This window comes from Oryctolagus cuniculus, chromosome 4 (genome assembly GCF_051225735.1).
Source record: "Oryctolagus cuniculus isolate XC-2025 breed Fujian yellow rabbit chromosome 4, ASM5122573v1, whole genome shotgun sequence".
Taxonomy (NCBI): Eukaryota; Metazoa; Chordata; class Mammalia; order Lagomorpha; family Leporidae; genus Oryctolagus; species Oryctolagus cuniculus.
Genome location: NC_142870.1, coordinates 79,409,200 through 79,423,788, shown reverse-complemented (window position 1 = coordinate 79,423,788; position 14,589 = coordinate 79,409,200). Strand labels below are relative to the sequence as shown.

At 56.7% G+C, this 14,589-nt stretch overlaps 1 protein-coding gene across 1 annotated transcript in view; it reads left to right on the top strand.

Annotated features, from left to right (window-relative positions):
• ADCY5 (adenylate cyclase 5) overlaps window positions 1-14,589 on the top strand; it is a 162,921-nt gene that overhangs the window by 66,092 nt on the left and 82,240 nt on the right.

Sequence of the window (14,589 nt, the reverse complement as noted above, 5' to 3'; positions counted from 1 at the left end):
GGCAGGACTTGAGAACCCTGGCAGGTCTCCGCCCACGCCCTGCGTACAGCTCAGTCCTGCCAGCGAGTATAAAGAACTTATGATTTCAGGCACTGAGGCCGTGATTCTGGCTGGGCCTATGGAAAGCTTATTTTTAAAAGATTTTAATAAAAATAAGCATTCTGGCTCTACGGACATTCCCTCCCTCCCCTGTGCTCATGCCTCGTAGCTAGCCCCCACCCTGCCCCTCAGCCGGAGATCCCTGTGCGTGTGTGCGTGTGTGTGTGTGTGTGTGTGTGTGTGTCTGCATTGGACATTCTTTGCCCCTAGAAGGCTGTGCCCGGCCTTCCCGTGCAGTGTGAGTGTGCAGCCCTGGCTCCAGGGCGGCCTCTGCAGGGAGGGCAGCCGGCTTGGAGGGAGGCATCCTCGCCAGCTGCTGCTCGGGAAAGGGGTTTCTCTTCTGTAGGGGTGGGCGGGGGCGCGGGCGCGGGCGTAAGGCGAGGGGTGTGTGCGCATTGCTCGGAGACATCTGCTGTTTGCGGTAGCTTGCCAGCCGGGCAGAGCGGCCGGGCGGCTGCCCCTGCAGTGTTCCCTGTAAATATTATGACTTGGAGGAGCAGGGCGGGGCCGCGGGGATGTCAGGGAGATGGCGGAGGGGCTGGTCCTCGCTGCTGCCTGCGCCCCCAGGAGCCCTGGTGCCCCCCAGCTTTCCCCAGGAATAGCAGGGAGGCTCTGAGTGTCCGCAGAGCTGAACTCGAGAGTGGGAGGCCGGGAAGGAAGAGGCGCTCCGGAGCTGACGGCCGCTTCCTGCGGGGGCGGTGGGTCTGGGCGAGGAAGCAGTAGGTCAGGGGTGCAGTGAGCTTGAGGTGGTCCGAGGTGCCTAGAGCGTGGTCCTGGGGTTCAGGAAAGGGCAGAGTCGGTGGACACTGCTGGCTTCAGCTCCTGCCCCGTGACACTCTGTGCTGTGTGCCCTGGGCCAGGCCTCGGCGTCTCTGAGCCGAGGGGCACATGTGAGCCACGGAGCAGATAGGAGCAGCATTCCTAATGCCGTCTAAGCCTCCGTCTGCCCACAGTGGTTCGGGGGATGAGACTCTATCGTGCGGGCTCTGTCGCTGTTCGCAGGGGGCCCTCTGTAGCCCCTTATTTTTGGTCCCCTTGGTTGGAAGTTTGATTCTTGAGCCTAACCAGGTCCTCTGATAATCTGTGCTGCTGACCGCTCTGCTCTGTTCACAGAGGGGACAGCTGGGCCCATCTGCACTTGGGAGCCAAGGGCTGTTTGTTTATTTTTCAGTCTCCCTCAGGGTCTTTTCCTGGGGCCTGGTGACCTCAGGCCTCTGACCCAGGAATCCGAAGGGTTCCTACCATGTGCTTCATACCATTCGGTGCAGCCCCCCTGGGATCCAGCAGCTGGGACTGCAATGCAGTCCTGTGCAGGGGGTACTGACAGATGCCCTTCGCGTGACACTGCTGGAAATATCATTTGCAGGGCCAGTCTGCAGGAAGGGGTTGGGTGCATGCGCCTGCGTGTGTACATGTGTACACGTGCGCGCGCACGTGTGTGTGTGTGTTGCGCATTTTATTTCCTTCCAGGTCACCCCAAAGTTTATAGCTTCTGGGTTGAGGCGTGCAGGGAGCGGCCAGTGACACTGTCAGTCTCCAGGACAGTGAGAGTCTTTAGCCCCGGGGACCGCCCACCCTGGCTGTGAGCTGGAGCTGCGAGCATCTTCAGAGCACCCCAGGAGACCAGCGAAGCTTTCCCCTCCTGCTCAGCCTTCGCAACTGTTGGTAAAGCTGGAGAGTAGGCATTGCACTTGCCTGTCCCTGACCTGCTCCCACTTCCTGGGGAGGTGTGGGGCAGCAACCGGGCCAGGCTGCCAGCGAGGCAGGGCAGGGCAGCCACTCTGTGGCCCAGACTCGGCTTCCCTGGACCCCTAGTGCTGGAGACAGGATCAGATACCCAGAATGCCTCACGCAGCACTGCTGTGTCATTGAGCTTCCTACCTGTTCACCAAGCCCCATGTCTTCCCAAGGGATTCTCCTGCATGGCCTGGTCTATATTGCTGTGCATGTGTGCATGTGTGTGTGTGTGTGCATGTCTGTGTTTGAGTGTGCATGTATGTGAGCGTGTGTGTCTGTGTGAGTATGCATGTGTGTATGTGTGTGAGTGTGCATGCGTGTGAACATGTGTATATGCCTATATGTGAGCATGTGTGTATGTGTGAATGTGCATGTCTGTGAGCATGTGTGTATATGTGTGTGAGTGTACATGTCTGTGACCATGTTGTGAACCCCTTCTCTCCTGCCAGGACAGGGCCTGGACTGCATTGCTGTCTGTGTGTGTGCATGTATGTGAGCATGTGTGTGCATGTATGTGAGCATGTATATGAACCCCCTCTCTCCTGCCAGGACAGGGCCTGGAGTGTATTGTGGTGTATGTGTGCATGCGTGTGAGCATGTGTATGCATATGAATGTGCATGTGTGTATGCATGTGAGTGTGCATGCATGTGAGCATGTATGTGGATTGCCTGTGAGCACTGCTGTCACTTGGGATGTCACACCAGTTGCAGCTGGCAGCAGACGTGGGCCTGGAGGGTGTGCAGAGGCCAAGTAAGTGCCAGGTTAAATTGAGTCTTCCACCCTCGCTTTTTTACCTCCTCCCTCCTTAAATACACATTTTTTAGTTGCCCCACTTTCCATGAACTTTAATTTTTTTTTTGAAATTCAGAATGACAGAGAGAGAGAGATCAATCAATCTTCCATCCTTTGGTTGACTCCCCAAATGCTTACAGCAGCTGGGACTTAGCCAGGCCCAAGCCTGGAGCCAGGAACTCCATCCAGGTCTCCCACATGGTGGCAGAGGCACCCTCACTAGCAGGAAGCTGGATGAGAAGCAGAAGTGGGATTGTACCCCAAGCACTTCAACATGGGATGCAGGGATCCCAAGCAGCACCCTAACCCATTGCACCACAGTGCCTGCCACTTTCCTAGCACAGCATTTACCATTTTAGCCATGCTGTGGCGTGGTCAGTGGTGCTAAGTATATTCACCGTGTCTTGCAACCATGACCAGTATCCATTTCCACTTTTATCATCCTGAGCAGGAACTCAGTACCCATTAAGCAGGAACTTTCCATTCTCCCCACCCCCGACCCCATAGCCTATGATCTTCTTTCTGTGCCCATGAACTTGACTACTGTAGGTATATCCCGTCAGAGGTCTCCTGCCGCATCAGCGCTGTGGTGTCTGGCTTGTTGCCCTGAGAACAGTGTCTTCAGCATGCAGCTGTGTTGTAGATGCGTTAGAATTTCCTTCCTCTATAAGGCTGTGTGGTGGGTCTTGTATGTAGGCATCTCACTTGCCTGCGACAGGCACTTGGGCTGCTTGCCCCTCTGTGAGCAAAGCTGCTATGAACTGGCATCTTCCTGGGTTCCTGCTCTTGGAGGTTTGAGTAGGTGCCCAGTAGTGGAACTGCCGGATCCTGTGTGGATTTTAAGTTCATATTTTTAAGGACCAGCAATACTGTTTCCCACTTTATGTTGCTATCAGCAAAGCACACGGGGTTCCAATTTCTCCTCATTCTCACCAACACTCATGCCTGTTTTTTTTTTTTGAAGCATACTTTCCAGTCTTTATAGATGAATTATTTAAGGGGGGACTTTCCTTCTAAATCCTTTTAAGAGGATATCTGGGGGCGGATGCTTGGTGCAGCTGCTTAAGTCGCCCCTTGGGACGCCTGCACCTGCTTCAGGGCCCAGCTCCTCCACTTCCGATCCAGCTTCTTGCTAATTTGAATCCTGGGAGGCAGCAGATGACAGCTCAAGTACTTGAATGCCTACCAAGCACGTGGGAGGCCCAGATAGAGTTCTGGGCTCCCGGCTTCAGCCTGGCCCAGCCCTGGCTGTGGTGGGCATTTGGGAAGTAACCCCGCAGATGGAAGACATCTGTCTGTCTTTCAGATAAAATGAAAATAAATAAACCTGCAGAAATAGATCTGCAGAAGGGCGAGGAGCCAGGGAGCAGAGCAGAGGGGGCGGAGGCCTCAGGAAGTGAGGTCAGCGAGGCGGCCTTGAAGGTCACCGCGGGACTCGGGCCTTCCTCTTACTTTGGGTCAGATGGGAGCAGTGTGTAGACGTGAGTCTAACATTCACAAAGGGGCGCTCGGCTGCTTTGTTGACGACAGAGTGCCACAGGCAAGGGTAGAAGAGAGTGGCCGAGCATCCAGGTGAGAGCGACGCTGAGAGTGACCTCAGCTGTGCAGCCTGGCTCGGGCGTGATAGCAGATGCCGCCGGGGCTGCGAAACCAGCAGCGCTCAGTGCACGGTGCGCCTGGGAGCCCCTGCACATCTCGGCCCGGGCCCTGTGCCTCTGCACAGCATGCATGGAGCCGGCCCTGCCAGGCCACTGAACGGGGCCGTGACCATGAGACACTTGCTGTCCCCTGTAGAGCAGGCTTATCTTTGGTGAGAGACTTCTGGGATTGGCTTTCATGAAAAAGGGGTCTAGTGACTTCCTCCCCCAGAAGATGGCACTGGCCACAGGTTCAGAATGCAGGAGAGGGGAGATGGAGGGCTTGTGGCTGAAGCACCTGTGGTGCCCCTCACCCTGCCATTCTGGTGCAATGCAACTGTGACTTCCTGGCTCAAAACAAACAAACAAAATGAAACAAAACAAAAAACCCAACAACAACAACACAGACCTGCAAAGAGGGGAGAGCAAGGAGGCTGCCTACCCTGTTACCCTTCAGGAATGGAAGAGCAGAAAATTGACCTTTTAAAAAATGATGGCACACATGTGCCTGCCTATGATCTTCCACTCCTCTGGGGAACGCTGTCTCCAGCATCATGCCCATTGCCCAGATGAGAAGACAGGTTGAGTCACAGTACAACATAGTGGAGAGCTCAGGAGTGGAACCTAGGCTTGCTGTCCCCTAGTGCAAGCTCCCAGCTTTCCAGTAACAGTGGTGAGTGTGGGCTGCTTGTCCCTCCCTCTCCTGGGGAGAAAACAGGCTGGGTCACTCGCCTCAGCGGTATGTATGGCGCACGGCCAGTGCTTCCCATGTAATCCTCACGCCCCAGGCCAGAGCGGAGGAGACTGACATTCACGGGCACTCGCCGCGGGTGGCGGGGAAGCGCCAGGCTGGGCACTGTGCTATGTGCACTTCCTGTGGGGTGGAGGGGAGGGCAGGGCCTGGGGAGGGCCAGTGGGCATGAACACCGGCCTCGGCCTCCAGGACTGGAAGCCCACAGTGCCTGTGCTGGCAGGGCCAGAACTCTCTGCACCTGCCCGCTGGAGGCCCAGCGGCCACGTCCCCCCCACGCCAGCTGCTCAGCACGGCCGTCTGCTGGATGGGGCTGGAATGCAGTCGAGGCGCAAGGGCTCCTGCTCATTTCGCTCCCTGCAGACTGTGATTGGTGCTCACGCCCATGGCGTTGGCAGTGCCAGTCAGGGGTCCTTTAGTGTGTTTTTCCCAGGTGACCAAAACGTGTTGAACCCTGGGCTCAGTGTTTCTGAGAAGACGGGGGAGTTAAGCTCCCTAGTGACCTGTGAGCAGGGCCGTGCCCTGGCCAGGACGCCTGTGCCCTGCGCGGGGAGGGCAGGGTTTGTGTCCTCTGGGAGTTCGAGGACCTGGGCTTCAGTTCTGACCCTGCACCTGCTGCTTGCTGCCATGTGCCAGGGTGGAGTGGGCCTCTCATTGAGTCTCAGTTTCTTCTGTGAAAATGAGAGTAACTTCAGCTTGGATGCGTTGGAGAGACCTGTGGCGTGATCATTGCAAAGGAAAAGAAAGCCACTCCAGAAACCTTTTAGGATTTATATTTATTTCTTTGGAAGGCAGAGAAAGACAGAGAGGGAGAGAGAGAATCTTCCATCTGTTGATTCAGCACCCAAATGGCTGCAGTGCCTGGGGCTGGGCTTGGCCACAGCCAGGAGCCTGGAACTCCAGTCAGGTCTCGCACACAGGTGGCAGGGGCCTGAGCACCTGGGCCACCCTCTGCTCCTTTCCCAGGTGCATTAGCAGGGAGCTGGGTCAGAAGTGGAGCAGCTGGGACTCGAACCTGCACTCATACAGGATGCTGGCATCCCTGGTGGAGGCTAGCCTGCATGACCCTCCAGAAACCCCGTGAGGCTGCAGCCTCACTGCAGTTCATGGCCGGCGTGATGGGAGTTGGCTGAATCCCGGGAGGCTTCTGTGGGGTTTCTCAACTTTGAAATCTGTGTCCCTGAGCCCCCACGAGGCATCCCACCCTCAACCACAGGGCCCTCCCACGCCTGCTGTCACAGGAGGGCTCCTGGCAGCTTCCATAGTCTGTCACACCCACTCTCTGCTGCACACCTTCCCCACGCTCCGCGCACCATCGCTGGTGGCTGTCAGGGGTTCTCTCAGGTCAGGTTGTCCCCACCCCCAGCTCTGTGGACCTGGACCTCCTGGTGGCTCACCTTCTTCCCACCCTGTGAGGCCCCTTCCCCCAGGGCAGGGTGCTGGGGGTTATTTCCCAGAGGGCACCTGCAGAGGGGAGCTTTAAGGGGATGGGCATGGGCCCGGGGGAGGCCACAGCTTGCTCCCTCTCCCCACCACCCCCGGTCTGTTCTACCAGCACCTCCTCCTGCGTCAACCCAACCCCCAGCTCCCAGACCTCTGAGAGAGTAGAGAGGGGACTCTGAGGGACCTGGGTCCCTCAATGGAGATGGCAGAAGCAGTGTGTGAGGGGGTGATGGCCAGCCCTGCAGCTGGCATGTAGCCAAGCAAACAGGTGCATCTGCCACTGTGTCCAAGCACTGCGGGACAGCGGCCAGGACCCAGGGACTCACTGGCTTGCAGAATTTCAGCTCGAGTGCGTGGACCTGGGGTTTGGTCCTCTGGGGGCCCCAATCTTTCTTGCTGTGTCAGAGCCCTGCAAAGAGCTGGCTGCGCCTTGCTGGGGGCATTTGCTGACTTCCCCTTTATGAGAACTGTGTCTCTGATGGGGCACTGACCCTGGGCTGCAAGCAGGAAGTGATGCTCAGCCCCCTCTTTTTCACCTTCGGGGAAACAAAGGCATGAGGAGACGAGACACACTAAGTACCTTGGGCCCATCAGAGCAGGCCAGTGCCGAGCCCAGGCTGACTCCCCGGGCCGGTTTGGCCTCCACCTGGCAGTTCGCTTTGGCATTCAGCTCTGCCAATGGCCGTGACACAAGCTTTGGGTTTTCACGGGAGGAGTGAGGTGGTGTTACCGGAGAAATGGCAGGGTTCTTGTCTTCGCACAAGAAAGAATTCAGGCGTGAGACAGAGTAGTGGAAAGTAAAAAGTAGCAAAGTTTATTAGGGTAGGGACATCCGCAAGAACGGATGGGCACCTCTCCAGACAGGACCTGAGAGAGAGTGCAGTCACTAGGGTGGGGGGAAGGAGCGAGGTTACATGGTTGAGTGGAGAGAGTACACCTGGCCAGGCAGGCGGGCGGCTCAGCAGAGAGGCAGAGGGCTGAGCAGTCCGGTTGAGGGGGTGGATTAAGGAGATGGGTCTTTGTCTTCACACATCTCCTCCTGAAACAAAGGATTTTATGGCTGTAAATATTAAGAAGCTCCTATCTGCGTTTTCCCCTGAAGGTATCAGACAGGAGGAAGCTTAGCTGGCGCCATTCTGGGTTCAGAGGAAGGGTGAGCAGGACCCCCTAGAGAATGGGGATCCAGAGCAGGGTGTTTGAAATGCAGGTACTGGGCTGCATCTGGGAGATCGTGGAAGATTTGTCAGGCAGAAGGGGGACCTCCAATGGCAGGTTATCAGGTAGAAGGGGGCAGGGCAGGATGTGAAACATTATCAGGATGACTTTGAGATGTAGATGCATATGCTGGATATAGATGTCTTCTCTTTAGGCCTGTCATACACACATAAGCTCATATCTAACTTCCTACCTAAGAGTGGGGGTGGTCAGAACATCAGGTGTGCACCTCTTGTAGCCCCCCAGCACCGCCTTTTGCCCTGAGGCTCCTCTGCTCTGGCAGCTTGGCCTCCTGCTCAGTGTGCTGCCTGGGGCCAGAGCTGCAGTGGGCGTGGCCAGCGGAGGCCTTGGGTTGCTCAGGGCTCTGGACAGAGTAGTCCTAAGTAGCAGCACAGTGGTGATGGAGATGTCCTACATCATCCGCTCTTCACAGGCGCATGGGAAGACTGTCCCTGGCCCTCCCTCCTGTGGGGAGCAATCCGGACTAGACTAAGTTACTCGAATTAGGACTTATTCTATGCATCTGCTCTCCCACAATATGGCGCTGGGAGAGAAGTAAACAGCTTCCGCACAGCTGCCTCCAGTTCAACCAATAAACTGTAGGACTTGCTCCTGATTGGAGAGCAGCGTACTCGGCGTGTGGGCAGCCGAGTTAGGATTGGCGGAGGAGGACTATAAAGGAGGAGAGAGACGGCATGCACCAGGAACATCTATGGGGAACATCTAAGGGAACCCGTGCAGCCCCCGAGAGAACCGGCCGGCGGTGTGCCGCTCCCCTGCGGAAGTGGGGAATGCGGCCAGGGGGAACTGCCCTTCCACGGAGGTGGAAGGGATAGTAGCCAACCCGGGAAGAACCAGCAGCAAACCCGGGGAGGGCCGAGCAGACGAAAGAACAGCGCAGGGTCCTGTGTTGCTCCTCCACGAAGAGGGGGAGCGACATAATGGTGCCGTGACTCGGATATGAAGCCTAGGCAGGGCTTAGTGTCGTTCCTCCACGAAGAGGGGGAGCGACATAATGGTGCCGTGACTCGGATATGAAGCCTAAGCAGGGTTTGGTGTCGTTCCTCCACGAAGAGGGGGAGCGACATAATGGTGCCGTGACTCGGATTAGGAAACCTAGGACGGTTAGGAAACCTAGCTCGGATAAAAAACTTAGGAGGGAAGAAACGGGAAGAACTAGGGAAAATATCGGAGAGAGAAACTAGCAAACAGCCTAGGGAAAATATCGGAGAGAGAGACTAGCAAACAGCCTAGGGAAAAGCCGGACGAAAAAGGAGCCGGAAGAAGCTATTGAAAGCCTAGGCATAGACTCGGATACGGACTACGGGGGGAAGCTGGGAGAAATCTCTAAGGTCGAAAGCGAAAGTGAAAGCTAGAACAAACAGACTCGGACGCGGACTGTGGGGAGAGGCCAGGAGAAATGAGGGAGGAATATTGTTGGAAGAAAACTTAGGGAAACATACCGGGTAGAGAAAAGTGTTAGGGAAATTGAAGCCGCGGGGGGCAGGCCGAGGCTGAAACGAAAGCCACTTTGGGATTCTCAAGTTAGCCCGGGAATAGGGGGTGAAAAGTTGAAACCGGAAGCTGAAACGTGAACCTGGTTGGGATCCGTCTGATTAGCCCGGGGAGCAAAGGACGGGAAGCCAAACCGTGGGGCGGAGACGTACGCTGGGTTGAATTCGCCAGGCTAGCCCGGGGAACTTAGATTGAATGCTAGTGGCAGACACGTAAGCTACGCTGTGTTACTCGCGGAAGCCGCCGCGTGCAGAGAGCACGGGGCGTGAATAGATAGGGAACGGGGCTGGCGCGAGGCTGTGGTTCAGACGCGAAAGGGTTAAGCGTGGAGACCGCGGAGCGCGCGAAGCCGAGCCGCGCAAAGCCGGGAAGCTGCGCAGATGAGAGAGGCACGCGGGCTGAAGCGGCGCAGAGCCGGGAACCGCCGGCGGGGCGAGGTGCCGGAAAGCCGCAGGGATAAGAGAAACAGAAGTTTAGAAGTAAAGTGAGAGAAATGGGAATGTTGGCAGACAGAAGTAAAATGGGAGAAATAGGAATGCCCGGAGATAGAGAAATAGAGAAATAGAAAGGCCTCCCTACAACACTGCAATGTGAGAGCTTGGATTCGGTCTGCCCGATTAGTGAGGCGATGAGCACCTGGGCGGCTAGCAGCTTATGCGCCGCAGGTCACCGAAGACAGGCACGAATTAACATCAGTAAGGCTTCCCCACAATACAACCATTAGGAGGCTTGGATTCGGTCTGCCTAATTAAGGCGGTAAGCGCCAGCAAGCAGCTCGACCAGAGTATGAGCTGCAGGTCACCGAAGATAGGCACAAACCAACACTAATAAGTCTCCCCCACAATACGGCAATGAGAAGGCTTGGATTCGGTTTGCCTGATAGGTTTTGTAAACACCTGCAGGCAGTTCTAGCAGAGCAGAGCATGCGCTGCAGGGCACCGAACACAGGCACGCATCAGCGCCTAAAAACCTCCTCACAACATGGCGAAGAGAGGACCCGGATTCGGTTTGCCTGATAGGACTTGTAAGAGCCTGTGGCAACTCTAGCAAGTAGAGCAGAGTGTGTGCCGCGGGACACCGAAGACAGGCGCGTATCAACGCTAAAAAATAAAAAGAAAGGGGGATCTGTGGGGAGCAATCCGGACTAGACTAAGTTACTCGAATTAGGACTTATTCTATGCATCTGCTCTCCCACAATATGGCGCTGGGAGAGAAGTAAACAGCTTCCGCACAGCTGCCTCCAGTTCAACCAATAAACTGTAGGACTTGCTCCTGATTGGAGAGCAGCGTACTCGGCGTGTGGGCAGCCGAGTTAGGATTGGCGGAGGAGGACTATAAAGGAGGAGAGAGACGGCATGCACCAGGAACATCTATGGGGAACATCTAAGGGAACCCGTGCAGCCCCCGAGAGAACCGGCCGGCGGTGTGCCGCTCCCCTGCGGAAGTGGGGAATGCGGCCAGGGGGAACTGCCCTTCCACGGAGGTGGAAGGGATAGTAGCCAACCCGGGAAGAACCAGCAGCAAACCCGGGGAGGGCCGAGCAGACGAAAGAACAGCGCAGGGTCCTGTGTTGCTCCTCCACGAAGAGGGGGAGCGACATAATGGTGCCGTGACTCGGATATGAAGCCTAGGCAGGGCTTAGTGTCGTTCCTCCACGAAGAGGGGGAGCGACACCTCCCAGCTAGTCTGTGACTCTGTGGCTGAGGTTAGCCCATGGGGTTCAGCAAAAGCCTTGCCCACCGCAGTAGCCACCACTTGAAGGCCTGGGCCATGAACATCTGTGCTGTCTTCCAGCCTTCTCTTCTCCCATTCTGCGGTGACCCAGGCCCACGTGGTCCAGGTGGCATAGTTCAAGTTGCAGTCCAGCCACCTGGCCTGTGTCAGGTTGTTTGGGAGGCAGAACTACACTTCTGTGGCCGTGAACCACTGAGATCTAGAGCTTCCTTGTTACTGCAATGCGGCCTCACCTGTTCCAACCGGTAGAGCAGCACCTTAGAATCACTGGGCCGGGGCTGTCACTGTGCTACAGCTGGTTAAGTTGCCGCCTGGATGCTGGCATCCCATATGAGCCCCAGTTCAAGTCCCGGCTGCTCCACTTCTGATCCAGCTTCCTGCTAATGTGCCTGGAAAAGCAGCACAGAATGACCCAAGTGCTTGGGCCCCTGTACCCACGTGGAAGACCAGGATGGAGTTCCAGGCTCCTGGCTTTCGCTTGCTCCAGCTGTTGGGCCATTTAGGGAGTGAACCAGATCTCTCTCTCTCTCTCTCTCTCTCTCTCTCTCTCTCTCTCTCATTTTATGTTTCTCCCTCTCCCAGTCTTTCAAATAAATAAATCTTTTTTAAAAAATGAAGGAGTAAGGCATGTTTCCTGGCTTGGGATTGGGCGAGGCTGTGACAAGGAGAGCCGAGTGAATAGGCAGGTGCTGGTTCGCAGTACATCTGAGAAAGAACGGTTCCTGGGTACGGGGGAAGGGGAGCAGGCGACCGAGGCCCGGCTGTTACGTAGCCTTGCGTGAGTGCTTCCACTCAACACAGTGAAGAGCTTTGCAGAATGCCCCTAGACTCATAACTGGTTTGATTCTCTCTTTCCTTCATTAATTCCTCCATCCATTCACTCATGCGTGCGGTGTTCCTGGAGCCCGCAGTACGTGCTGGACACTGTGCAGTGCTGATGTTCCAGTGGTGAGCACAGAGGCCTTGCCCTAAGGGAGTGCATGGTCCGGCCAGCAAGTTGCATCTGGGGAAAAATCTCCCTGGGCGCAGGCGAGTGCCGGCTGTACTCAGCTCTCAGAGGGAGGGAGGCGTGGACCAGTGGCAGCTGACAAAGGGTTTGGGAGAACTTTAGGAGGTCAGAAAAGGCTTTTCAGAGGAGGTGCTTGTTTGCAGGCTACAGGAAGAGCAGGAGGTCACTAGGCAGAGAGAGGCGGGGTGGGGTTTTCTTAGGTAAGGGACTAGCAGGTGCAGAAGCCCTGGCAGGAAGCAGTAGAGTTGATGTCAAAGGTGGTAATGGCGAGATAGGCTTGAATGGGGGCTGGGGAGGCAGTGGCAAGGCAACCCAAGCCCATGGAGCTGGGTGAAGGAGAATGGGTTTTATTCCAGGGGTCTGGGACGTTATCACAAGGTGAAGTGGGAGAGGAGGTGTAGTTTGCATGATTTGATTTGTGCAGTGAAAAACTCATCTTGGCTGCTGTGTGAGCTCTCGTCTGCTTTGTGCTCGTCAGCTGGGGAGGACAGGTGTGTGTGTGTGTGTGTGTGTATGTGTGTACGTGTGGTGTTTGTGGGGGCGAATGTGTGCACGATTCAAGAAAGGCCACAGCCATGTCCCCGCCTGCCTCAGCAGAGACAGCGCGCTCCATGCTTGGAACACCAGAGGATGCGACTCCCCCAGGGGATGACGGGAATTCACCGGATACAGAGCCGAGTTCTGGGAAGAATACTAGTGGAGAAAGGAACTATTGTCTAAAATTAGGCCTTGGGAATATTTCAGTGAACCATGTTCTTCCTGCCCCTCCTGGCCCAGGGCTCGTCCCCAGTCCTCCGCCTCCTGGTTCCCCAGCCCCTCTGCTCCAGGGGCACCTGAGCTAAGGTCCAGGGGTTCCTTGATAGAGATTTTAGGCTTCCCTGGGCATGCACGTGGTAGGTGGACAAGACTTTTGCTTCTGGGGGCTGAGAGGCCATAAGGGTCCCCTTGCCCTGCCTCTTGCAGAGCGAGGGCCCTGTCCCATATCCCAGGACACCAGTCTGCTGTTGGCCCTCAGAAAGCACTGAGGTCTGAAACTTCAGAGTGCCTGGCCTGCTAGAGACCTCCTGGCCCTCGACCCCGCCTGCAGTCTTGGAACGAAGCCTCAGCTGTAGAGAGCAACATGGAGCCTGCTGGCCATGGGTGGTGATATCCCCCGGTTGCCAGATTGCTGTGAGAATGGGCCCAGAGGGGCCTATCCCAGGCCAGGGACTGAGCCCACTGATGGGCTGGGCTGTGGGGGCCAGGCAGGCTTCAGGAAGCGCACCCTGCCGAGAGCCCTATTGCAGGGACTACTGGCAGCAGGACCTGGGAAAACTCAGGGCCTGGTTTCTCTCTGTTTGTCGTCCTCCAAGGAAAAATGAGAGCGTGCTTCCTTCTCGGAGGCAGAGCTGTTTATGTCTTCAGGATCTCGACACACGCGTATGCTTGAAGGTAAATCAGTCTTTCATTTTGGACACCTTGGCAGCGAGCGGACACTAAGCAGGTCCGTCCATTTCCCCTTGGAACAGATGTGCTGCCCTTGAGAAGGGACTCGTGGCAGGGGCTGGGGGTGTCATCCGGAGATGGGGCCCGGGAAAGGGGCTGAGAGACGGCAGGAGGCTTCGCTCCCTCTGGGGCAGCCCGGGAAGACCTGGGCGGCAGGTGAAGTTCAGCTCCACGGGGAGAAGAGGAACTCCACGCGCAGAGGCAGGGGAGTGCCCACTGCAAGGTGTCAGCACCTCGCCACTGCTCAGTGTGGACTCGTGGCCTCATCATCTGCCCCACGATCAGCGCCCTCCTCAACTTTTCTCTCTCTGTCAAGGGTCCTATGGGTCTCCCCAGGCTGGGGGTGGGTCTGTCCCAAATCTCACCAGGTGGGGCCAGTCCCTCCTCATTTCCCTCTAAAATCTCCCGGTCTCGGTCTTGTCTCCCCTGCCCAGCCCCAGGCCCCTGCCCTTCACATTGCAGGGTTCCTGGTCTCCCCTCTGACCTCTAATCCCAGAGGCTGTGTTCCTCCCCCTCCCCCAGCTGACAGGTGACCCTTGCTGGGTGGGGTCAGTGTAGCAGTGGCCGAGCACTGAGTGCAAGTTCAGCTGCGCTGCTTCCTGGCTGTGTGACGTCGTGTGAGTTGCTCACGCTCTCTGTGCCCCGCTCTGCTTCTGTGTAACATGAGGATTCCTGTAGCACCAGCTCCTGTGAGGCGAGGTTATGCCTGCATACTGCAAGTGATCAACAGGCAGCAGCTGTTAGCAATTACCACTTTCATCTGCGATGCCCCTTACGGCTGTGGGGCAGCCCAGCTCCCCTGTCCCGGGCCACTCAAACAGCGCAGCCTGTCAGTTGCCACTGTCTGATCCTGCTGGGGTGGCCTCTTCCGTTACTTTTGTCTGCAAAAGCCCCTCCCCCTCACTACTCTCTCTCCCACCCCCCACTCCTGACCCCACCCCCGTTGCCATCTTGACCTCTGTGGCCCTTGGAGGCGACTGCATTCTGACCCCACCCCAGCTTTTCAGCATCTGTGCCGCGGTTCGTCCTGTGTTTCCAGCTGTAGCTGCGAGTGCCCTAGGCCTGGGCTGGGTCTCAAAGGCCTCCGGCAGGCTGCACAGTGCCAGCCACACACCAGCCGGCTGGCTGCCTTAACATGGGGAGTTGGCGGTTGATTATACAGGATGCACAG